The sequence below is a fragment of the Salvelinus alpinus genome, chromosome 16 (genome assembly GCF_045679555.1).
Source record: "Salvelinus alpinus chromosome 16, SLU_Salpinus.1, whole genome shotgun sequence".
NCBI classification, from domain to species: domain Eukaryota; kingdom Metazoa; phylum Chordata; class Actinopteri; order Salmoniformes; family Salmonidae; genus Salvelinus; species Salvelinus alpinus.
In genome coordinates, this window is record NC_092101.1 from 30,903,929 (window position 1) to 30,916,044 (window position 12,116).

Consider the following 12,116-nt stretch of genomic DNA (forward strand, 5'->3'; position numbering starts at 1 on the left):
TATATTTTTCATGGTATTGTTATTAACAAACACGACCCCATAAAGAAATGAGAACTAAAAACAGGTTCAGCCCCTGGTTCGACCATGATCTTGCTGAGTTACTCCACCTCAAGAATTGCATTTGGCGAAAGGCTCAGGCTGACTGGCCATCATTCGGGCAAATGAGAAATAAGTGTACTCAGGCTATCCGAAAGGCCAAAGTTAGTTACTTTAAGGAGCAGTTCTCGAAAACGGTTAAAGACCTGGAGAATAAACCCTCCTCCTCAGAGCTGCCCATGTCCCTGAATGTTGATGATGTGGCTGTTACTGACAAGAGGCACATGGCTGAGCTCTATAATCACCACTTCATTAAAAACTTATTTAGGATTGGTGTCCCTTCCACGGGATGGTTGAGCTAATTTAGGCTAATTCGATTAACAAGGAGGTTGTAAGTAACAAGAAAATTTCACAGGACATAGATGTTACGGAGTCTAGTTGATAGGTAATCGACTAGTTGGACTGTGCCCAGACTCCACGCGTAGGGACTTGTACAATGCTTAACAAGGCTATTGAACTTAACATTGGTGTCTGTCTTTATTCCTTAATCCGACATATCATACAGAAACATGGTATCAGAAGTGGCTCGGAAAACACACGTTTGTTATTTTTGTAGCTAAGTACAGTATAGGCGCAGTTACGTTCCATATGCGAACACAAGCCGTTTCCTACTCACAACACTGATCAACTCGTTGTTAGCTGGCTAGCTAGCATCACTACCTACTTCCATGACTGAAGGCAAAGAAATCTCCTATTCCATTGCTATGGCAGCGAACATTCCGCCACCAAATCACATGGTTCTCACAGGGGACTGGAATACTAATTGGGACAACTTCAGGGATGAATTCGAGGACTATGCGCTGGCGACCGGTCTACATGAGAAACCCAACGAGGTACAAGCGGCAACTCTGAGGAGTTTAATGGGCAGTGAATGCAGGCATATCTACCGGCACAATCTCACCCTCACGGCACGACAACAGTGTGATGCAAAGGCTATATTGGATGCATTGGAGAATTACTTCAAACCCGCCAGAAACGTCATTTACGAGCGGTTCGTTTTCGGAAGCTGCAAACAGGAAGAGGGTGAGTCAGTACACAACTTTGTAACCCGTTTGAGAGAGAAATCCGCCACTTGTGAATACGGGGGATTGAAAGATGAACTGATTCGTGACAAAATAGTACTGGGAATTGCAAATGAGAATACGCGCCGGCGTCTACTGAGAGAGAGAGGCTTAACATTAGTAACTGCCATCGAAATGTGCCGCACTGCTGAAGTCACTGACATGAGAATGAGAGCAATGGAAACGGAAACCCCACGCTCCGACGTTGATACTGTTCACGCTGTTGCTAGGCAGACATTCAGACAAAACCAATCGAGGCAGAGTAATTCACCACGAACGGTGAACACAGAGAGCCCCGTAGCGTGTAAATACTGTGGGAATACACACACACGTGGCAAAGAGCACTGCCCTGCCTACGGAAAACCATGCAGAGCTTGTGGAACTAATAATCACTTTGCAAAAGTGTGTCTCAAAAGCAAAAGAAGGGTGAGTGAGGGCAAGATTCACTGTGTTGATGATGTTACTCAATGTTCAGAGCTGAACAGTGAAAGTGACATTTACATGCATGAATCCATTGGGGCTGTACACTCAAGAGGGAAGAAATGGTTTGTGACACTACGATTACGCAACAAGCAACAACAATGTCAACTGGATTCGGGTGCTACATGCAACGTAATGAGCTACAAAGACAAAATCAATCTGGCACCTGACACACATCTATTGCCCAGCGATACTAGACTAAAGCTGTACTCAGGAGAACTAATGAGCTCTATGGGCACCTTTGAGACCGAATGTGTTATTCGGGGACGCAAACACAAGCTGGAGTTTGAGATTGTGAAAACCAGTCAAAATCCTCTCCTCTCAGGCTCTACATGCGAACGCCTGGGACTGATGCAGTTCACTGTACCAAATGACCTGCACATTGTGGATCATGTCCAGCATGGACCCCTGTCCAAAGAACAACTACTCAGCAGATATGACGATGTATTCAACATGCCCGTTGAATCAGTGCCTGGGGAGGTACACTTTGAAGTGGATGAGAGCATTACTCCAGTCCAGTGTGCTCCTCGCAATGTGCCCATTGCAATGAAAGTGGCTGTGAAGGCCCAGCTGGACAAGTATGAGGCCGATGGCCACATGACATCTGTGACTGAACCAACTGACTGGATCAGCAATATGGTCATAGTGAAAAAACCAGAGAAGCTGAGGGTCTGCATCGACCCAAAGCATCTGAACCAAGCACTGAAACGATCCCACTACATCATGCCGACACTAGAGGATGTCCTCTATAAGCTTCCCAAGGCCAGGATTTTCACCTTGGTGGATGCCCGAGATGCATTCCTTCAATGCAAGCTGGACGAAGAAAGCAGCTTCATGACTACCTTCTGGACCCCCTGGGGTCGGAAACGCTGGCTCAAGCTCCCGTTTGGTGTCTCAGTGGCGCCTGAGGTATACCAACGCAAGCAGCACGAGTTACTGGCTGGGCTCAAGGGCATTGAACCCATCGCCGATGATATCCTGATCGTAGGCTGTGGTGAAACAGACGAAGAAGCAGAACGCGACCACGATGTGAAGCTCCTGGCACTGATGGAGCGCTGCCGATCAGTTAAGCTTCGTCTTGGCCTGAAGAAGCTGCAGTTCAAGGTGAAAGACGTCCACTTCCATGGCCACATTCTCTCGGCAAAAGGCCTGAAGCCGGACCCAGACAAGGTCCAAGCGATCCTCGACATGCCAAACCCGTCGGATGCAAAAGGAGTACAGCGTCTCATCGGCTTTGCAAACTATCTTGCAAAGTTCATGCCACACCTATCAGCAGTCTGTGAGCCTCTGCGCCGGTTGCTGGACAAAGACACACCATGGCACTGGCTACCCAAGCACGAGGCCGCAGTGCAGGAGATGAAATCTCTGGCTTCATCCATGCCAGTGTTGCGCTACTACGACGTCACGAAGCCTGTCACAATCCAGAGCGACTCTAGCCAAAGGGGACTTGGATGCTGCCTTATGCAGGAAGGCCAGCCCGTTGCATTTGCCTCGAGAGCGCTCACCCCCACCGAACAAAACTATGCACAAATTGAGAAAGAGTGCCTCAGCATCGTCTTCTCCTGCCAGCGATTCCATCACTACTTATATGGTCGAGAGCTGGTCACCGCTGAAACTGACCACAAACCACTCATTGCCATATTCAGTAAACCTCTCCTCAACTCGCCCAAGAGGCTTCAAAGTATGCTCCTGACTCTGCAAAACTACAGCCTGAAGGTCATTTACAAGCCAGGACCTGAGATGTACATCAGCGACACACTGAGCAGGGCAACAGCACAATGTACAGGTAGAGGCACTGCCTATCAGCGGCAGGCCATCTGTTCGCTACAGCAGGAACAACAAGATGTTCAACAGATCAATCAGGCAGACTACTTAAACGTCACAGATCACCGCCTAGCCCAGATCAGGCAACATACTGACAAGGACGAACACCTACAGTCACTGAAGTCCATGGCTCTCGCAGGTTGGCCATATCTGAAAGAGGAGACACCTTTCACAGTGAGAGAATACTGGACCTTTCGAGATGAGATCAGTGTGCAAAATGGCGTCTTGTTCAGAGGTCAGAAGTTCATTATTCCCAAATCACTACGTCCAGAGATGCTTACCCGCATACACTCCAGTCACGTTGGAGGTGACGCATGCTACCGTCAGGCTCGTGAAACATTATACTGGCCAAACATGCAAGCAGAAATTAAAGACTTTGTCAGCAACTGTACCACATGCAACGAGTACGCTCATGAACAGCAAAAGGAAACCATGATGTCACACGAACTGCCCACAAGGGCCTGGCAAATCATCAGCATGGACTTATTCAGCCACAGACAAAAGGACTATCTTCTCCTCGTTGATCATTACTCTGACTTTTGGGAAATTGATCTGCTCCCTGACTTGTCTGCAGAGACGGTCATAAAGCGCTGCAAGGCGCAGTTTGCAAGGCAAGGTCAGCCTGACAAGGTAATCACGGACAATGGCCCACAATTCACTGCACAGTTCAAGCGTTTCGCCTCAGAATGGGAGTTTGACCACGTGACCTCCTCTCCAAGACACCCAAAAGCAAATGGCAAGGCAGAATCAGCTGTCAAGATTGCAAAAAAACTGTTAAGCAGGGCCTTGCGCGACAGCAACGACCCATGGAAAGCGATCTTACAGTGGAGGAACACACCCACCGAAAACATGGACAGCAGCCCACACAACGCCTTCTGTCCAGACGTCTGAAGACTACTATCCCCGTAGCTAACAAGCTACTTGAGCCCTGCGTCATGGTTGGCGTCACGGACAAACTGCGTCACAGAAAGCAGCTCGCTAAGTGCTTCTACGACCGGACTGCTCGAGACCTACCAGAGCTGGAGGTGGGTGAAACTATAAGGATGAAACCGCTGCCGGGAGACCACACAGGACTTTGGAGGCTGGGCACATGCCTACAGAGAGTTGCACCACGTTCTTACCTGGTGGATGTTGGTGGCTCCCTCTATCGTCGCAATCGGGTGGATCTGCGCGTAGCAGAGCAGACAAACCAGAACATGCCATACACTCACCTAGATGAGCTGGATCACAGTCCAGGCCTAAGGGTAAGGGGTGCAGAATTGAGACATGAGCCAACTGAAGGTGAAGCTTCTACCCCACCAAACTCTCCAGCTCGTGGCCCTAATCCTACCCCTGTCAGAGCCAATACTTACTCACGGGTGGGTCGGCTGTGCAAGCCACCGGACAGGCTTACTCTGTAAGCAAGAGACTTAACTTGTTGTCTGTTAATTAAAAAAATATTTAAAAATGTAAAAAAATATTAAAAAAGGAAGATGACAGCTGAAGTAAAAAGAAAATGTCATGCTTTTCAATTGTTATGACTTGACTGTTAAGAACTCAATGTTATGCCGTTATGTTTGCACTTTCTATTGAAAAGGATGATGTTACGGAGTCTAGTTGATAGGTAATCGACTAGTTGGACTGTGCCCCAGACTCCACGCGTAGGGACTTGTACAATGCTTAACAAGGCTATTGAACTTAACATTGGTGTCTGTCTTTATTCCTTAATCCGACATATCATACAGAAACAATAGACATACTGTATCTGATATTGGCAGAAAGCTTAAATTCTTGTTAATCTAACGGCACTGTCCAATTTACAGTAGCTATTACAGTGAAAGGATGCCATGCTATTGTTTGAGGAGAGTGTACAATTTTGAACATGGAAAGTTATTAATAAACAAATTAGGGACATTTGGGCAGTCTTGACACAAAATTTTGAACAGAAATGTAATGGTTAATTGGATCAGTCTAAAACTTTGCACATACACTGCTGCCGTCTAGTGGCCAAAATTACACATGGGCTGGAATAATACATTTTGGCCTTTCTCTTGCATTTCCAAGACGATGGTACAAATAAATACAAAAGAATGGTTGGTTTTCCTTTGTATTTTTGTTTACCAGATCTATTGTGTTATATTCTACTACATTCCTTTCACATTTCCACAAACGTAAAAGTATTTCCTTTCAAATGGTACCAAGAATATATATATCCTTGCTTCAGAGCCTGAGTTACAGGCAGTTAGATTTGGGTATGTCATTTTAGGCAACATTTAAAAAATAAAAAATAAATAAAAAGGGGTCTTAAGAAGATTCATATTTGACTCAGCCATGCCTCCCTGCCCGTCCAACATTTCCTAATTTCCCACCCCTTCTAATGCGACTATCCCCAATGCTTCGCCCTCCTTTTCCCCTGCCCCGCTACAAAGTTTCTCCCTGCAGGCAGTCACTGAGTCTGAGGTGTTAACCTCTCGAAGCTAGGGGGCAGAATTTTTATGTTTGGAAAAATAACGTTCCCATTGTAAGCTGCCTATTTCTCAGGTCCAGATGCTAGAATATGCATATAATGGACATAGTAGGATAGAAAACACTCTAAAGTTTCCAAAACTGTCAAAATATTGTCTGTGAGTATAACAGAACTGATTTTGCAGGCGAAACCTGAGGAAATCCAACCAGGAGCTGACTCTTATTTTGAAAAATCACTGTTCCATTGCCTGCCTCAAGCTTTTATTTTGAAAAATGAGCGAGATTTATAAAAATGCGTCAGTGGATACACGGATGTCCCTCCATTAGTTGATGCGCGCGACACTCGTTGCTCGACATTTTCCTTCTCTCCAGTTTTGAAAAGTTTACAGGCTGTGGAATACTTAACATAACGCGCGAAACAAATTGAGTTTTTTTATATAAAAATAATCTTTATCGAACAAAAGGAACATTTATTGTGTAATTGGTAGTCTCGTGAGTGCAAACATCCGAAGATCATCAAAGGTAAGCGATTAATATTATTGCTTTTCTGGCTTTCGTGACCAATCTACATGGCTGCTAGGTGTTCTTAATGTTTTGTCTAGTGATAAACTCACACAAACGCTTGGATTGCTTTCGCTGTAAAGCATATTTTCAAAATCTGACACGACAGGTGGATTAACAACAAGCTAAGCTGTGTTTTGCTATATTGCACTTGTGATTCATGATTATAAATATTTTTTGCAATTTTTTTGTATTTGGCGCTCTGCAATTCAGCGGTTGTTGGTGAAAATGATCCCGCTAAAGGGATCTGTGCGTCAAGAAGTTAATGATCTGACCAAGATGGTTTTTGGGGTCAAATTTAAGGAGCTCCTTTAAGACCCTTTCTTCTTGAAGGTTGCTGCCCCTATCGTCTCCAAGCCTATCTCCAACCTTTTTAACCTGTCTCTCCTTTCTGGGGAGGTTCCCATTGCTTAGAATGCAGCCACAGTTCGTCCTTTATTTAATGGGGGAGATCAAGCTGATCCTAACTTATAGGCCTATTTTTATTTTGCCCTGTTTATCAAAAGTGTTGGAAAAACCTGGCTTTCTTGATGTCTATAGCATTCTCTTGGGTATACAATCTGGTTTCCTCTCAGGTTATGGATGTGTCACTGCAACGTTAAAGGTCCTCAATGATGTCACCATTGCCCTTGATTCTAAGCAATATTGTGCTGCTATTTTTATTGACTTGGCCAAAGCTTTTGATATGGTAGACCATTCCCTTCTTGTGGGCCAGCTAAGGAGTATTGGGTGTCTCTGAGGGGTCTTTGGCCTGGTTTACTATCTACCTCTCTCAAAGAGTGCAGCCTATAAAGTCAGAAAATTTGCTGTCTCAGCCACTGCTTGTCACCAAGAGAGTACCGCAAGGCTCAATCCTAGGCCCCACGCTCTTCTCAATTTACATCAACAACATAGCTCAGGCAGTAGGAAGCTCTCTCATACATTTATATGCAGATGATACAGTCTTATACTCAGCTGGCCCCACCCCGGATTTTGTGTTAAATGCTCTACAACAAAGCTTTCTTCGTGTCCAACAAGCTTTCTCTACCCTTAACCTTGTTCCAAACACCTCCAAAACAAAGGTCATGTGGTTTGATAAGAAGAATGCCCCTCTTCCCACAGGTGGTAATACTACCTCTGAGGGTTTAGAGCTTGAGGTATTCACTTCATACAAGTACTTGGGAGTATGGTTAGACAGTGCACTGTCATTCTCTCAGCACATATCAAAGATGCAGGCTAAAGTTAAATCTAGACTTCGTTTCCTTTATCATACTCGCTCCTCTTTCACCCCACCTGCCAAACTAACCTTGATTCAGATGACCATCCTACCCATGCTAGATTACGGAGACATAATTTATAGATCGGCAGGTAAGGGTGCTCTCAAGCGGCTAGATGTTCTTTACCATTCGGCCATCAGATTTGCCACCAATGCTCCTTATAGGACACATCACTGCACTCTATTCTCCTCTATAAACTGGTCACCTGTCGCAACTTGACACACTGGATGATGCGTATTTATAAAACCCTCTTAGGCCTCACTCCCCCCTATCTGAGATATCTACTGCAGCCCTCATCCTCCACATACAACACCCGTTCTGACAGTCACATTCTGTTAAAGGTCCCCGAAGCACACACATCCCTGGGTCGTTCGTCTTTTCAGTTCGCTGCAGCTAGCGACTGGAACGAGCCGCAACAAACACTCAAACTGGACAGTTTTACCGCAGTCTCTTCATTCAAAGACTCAATCATGGACACTCTTACTGACAGTTGTGGCTACTTTGTGTGATGTATTGTTGTCTCTACCTTCTTGACCTTTGTGCTGTTGTCAGTGCCCAATAATGTTTGTACCATGTTTGTGTTGCTACCATGTTGTTGTTATGTTGTGTTGCTACCATGCTGCGTTGTCATGTGTTGCTGCCTTGCTATGTAGTTATCGTAGGTCTCTCTTTCTGTAGTGTTGTGTTTTCTCTCTTGTTGTGATGTGTGTTTTGTCCTATATTTCTATTGTATTTATTTTACATTTTTAGTCCCAGGCCTCCGTCCCCGCAGGAGGCCTTTTACCTTTTGATAGGCTGTCATTGTAAATAAGAATTTGTTCTTAACTGACTTGCCTAGTTAAATAAAGGTTAAATAAAAAATAACCACTCGAAAAGATAACCAATGTGTTATGCTCTCAACCATCTAAAAGGCAACCAAATATCAACATTTGAAGGAGATGAATCTTCTGCTTGGATAGTTTCATCTGTGCCACTGACTTGGTCTGGCTTTAATTCCAGTTTGTCTGCAAATGAATAATTAATATGTTGGATTCAAGTCTCCATCTCAACCAAAAATGTATATTATATAATATGACTAAATCAAATCAAATCTTAAAACTAAACAAAAATAAAAAAACAAAGTTTGATACTTATACTTTAACCTTTATTTTTGGTTGAGATGGTTATGTGAATTCATCAATTAAATTATTCATTTGAAGACAAACTGGAATTATCCAGCAACGTGCTTCAAATGTTGATTTTTAGGTGTGTTGACAACCAAACACAATTCAATAACAATAAATATAAATACAATTGAAATCAAATCCTAGGCCTACTGTATTGTACATTTTAAATGTTGAGTTGAATTTAGGTGACACTGCACGATTTCCCACCAAGCTGAACACGTGTCTCGTGTGCTTCGATTTGTTTGTTTTCAAGTGTTTTTTTGTTATAATCATTCCAAATAATGTTTTGGTGTAGTCAACAAGTTACTTGGGCCATATAAAATATTCTCCATCTTTTTGATTATGGGAGAAAGCAAACAGATATCAATTGCTCATTTGCCAATGCTGAAAGCTCCTCAACCACGCACCTCTGGTTGAAAGTCTCGTCTCCTACTCAGCCTCCTGACATCAGCCTCTCCCAAGCGGGTATGATACCTAGGCTACTCCGGTGGCGTCCTGCACTGCTTGGCTTCCACATTTCGGTCTTTTCTTGACTACCTAGGCCTGCTCCCTAATGTCTGGTACAGGTACCCCCACCACTTGGCCCATTCTCTCCCGAGCTTCACTCATCGCTCCAGCACACACTTACACTCAACATCTGATCCAAATGTTGTCTTTAGCTTGCAGACTTGTGTGAACTTTTCCTTGAGAACTTGTACACATTTAGATTTGTATTACTTGGCCAATTGTTATTTTATTGTATCTTATTTATTGTAGCTTAGGCCAATTTGTGATTAGTGTGCAACCGCATATGCTTAATATTTTATAGTCATAGAAAACGTATGGTTATTTCTCATGTTGATTGATAGGCCACAAATGAACATGTTACTGTTGTTATTGTTGCTATTGTCTACCATTGACTTTTACACTGAGGATGATGCATTTAGGTCCTGTTGTCTTTTAAATGCAAAAACATGTCTGGATTGTTCCTTCGGTACTTAACCATGTCTCTGGACTGTACACACATGTTGTATTAAAGACTCTGGTTCCTCTGGACTATGGTTCTAGTACTGTTTGTAAATCCAAATGTTGTAAAATCGGATATTTTGCTGCTTTTACTGTCAGGAAATGTGCAATCTAACCCACATCCTGACATTTCCACCCCATCTGAATTAAAATGCTTGAATGGTCTGAACTTTGCGCATAAATATAAGAAGTATTCTGCCGAAACATGATTTTGTGAATATTTGCATTAAAAACCTCAGACACAGATGTATTTATGCTTTCTGAAACCTGTCAAATATATATATATATGGGTGGTGGTGTTGCTATATACATAAAAGGCACGTTTTTGGAAACCATTCTGACTTATGTTAGCAAACCCAAGCAATTTCAATATCTGTCTTTGAATATAAATCTGACTCACAGGTGGTAACTGAGAACCTCTATTCTGAACTATTGTAATCAACATTTTCATGACGCAGACACATTATTTGATAGAGTTAAATTGATGTTAAAAAAATCCCCTGCCCCTGATGATCTAAAACCCCACCTACTACAATTAGCTGCAGACATCGTTGCTCCCCCTTTAACATACATCTTTAACCTCACCCTAGAATGTAATGAAATCCCCAGGTTGTGGAAATCAACATTTGTCCTACCTCTTTTGAAAGGAGGTGATCCCACTCTACGTAATAATTATCGGCCAATATCTAAATCATCTGTTCTGGCAAAGGTATTTGAGTCCCTAGTCAATAGGCAGCTTAAGGTTAACCTCCAGGAAAAAAAAAAACATTTTGAATGGTATGCAATCAGGTTTCAGGTCTAGCCATAGTACTGCCACAGCAACTTTGAGGGTGTGATATTCACTGTGACCTGGATAAGAAACTGCATTGTGTATCTGTTATCATAGACTTGTCAACGTTTTTTTGACATTGTAGACCATTCTCTTGGTGCAGAGATTCAAGTGTATTGGGATTACTGGTCATACTCTGGAGTGGTTTGTGAACTACCCGTCAAATCGAAACCAGTGTGTTAAGGTAGCTGGTTGTAAATCGGACACCATAGAGTTGTGCTCGGGTGTGCCTCAAGGATCCATTTTAGGTCCCCTGTGGTTTATAATCTATATCAACAACATTGGGAGACATATTGAGACAGCTGATGTATATTTTTTATGCATATGACACTGTTCTCCATTCAATTGGCAGATATTTTACTTTGGTTTTCGAAAAAAGCTCAAACAGCTTTTAACGTCATTCAACAAAATCTGTACAATTTGAAGCTTGGTCTGAATTTCTCGAGAAAAAAAATTGCATGGTATTTCACAATACATAACATTCTGAAAACCATGTAATTACTACCTTGGATGGACATTCTACAGAGCAAATCAAAACATACAAATATCTGGGAGTTTGGGTTGTTGTGACTTTTGGCTAATTCATATTTAAGATCATTTACTGATTAATTACTGGAATAATAAAATTATCTGATTTGTTTGATTAATTTGGTTATCCTATTCAAAATAATCTATGAGGACACCATTAAGGTTTGGATACAGAGAAACCCTTGACTTAATGCTCCCTTGACTTAATTGACTTAATGCTTAATGATAATAGAGTTATCATTAACCGTTATACCATTAATGACTATATCAACAAGTCAATAATTTCAAGTTTAAAGTTTTAATGTCACATGCAGTGAAATTACTTTCTTGCAAACTCAAAACCCAATGATGCAATAATCAATAACAATGTATCAAAAACCCCAAAATACGAAAAGTAAGAATAAGAAATATGAAATACACAATAAAGTAAGTATACTAATATTTTAAAAGTCAGTTCCAATACAATATTTACATGTGCAGGGATACTGGAGTGATGGAGGCAGATATGTATAGCGCTAAGGTGACTAGGCAACAGGATATAATATAAACAGAGTAGCAGCAGCTTGCATGTGAGTGGGTGTGCGGGTGTGTAGAGTCAGTATAAATGTATGTGCATATTATGTGTGAGTGAGAAAATGACGGAGTGAGTGTTTGTGTGTGTTGGTATGACAGTGTGTGAGTGTGCAGGGCAAATACTGAAATAAAAGGTCAATAAAGATAAAAGGTAAACTCGGTCCGTGTAGCTATTTTGTTAGCTATTTATCAGTCATATTGCTTGGGGGATAGAAGCTATTCAAGAGCCTGTTGGTGGCAGACTTGATGCACCGGTACCTCTTGCCGTGCAGCAGCAGAGAAAATAGTCTAT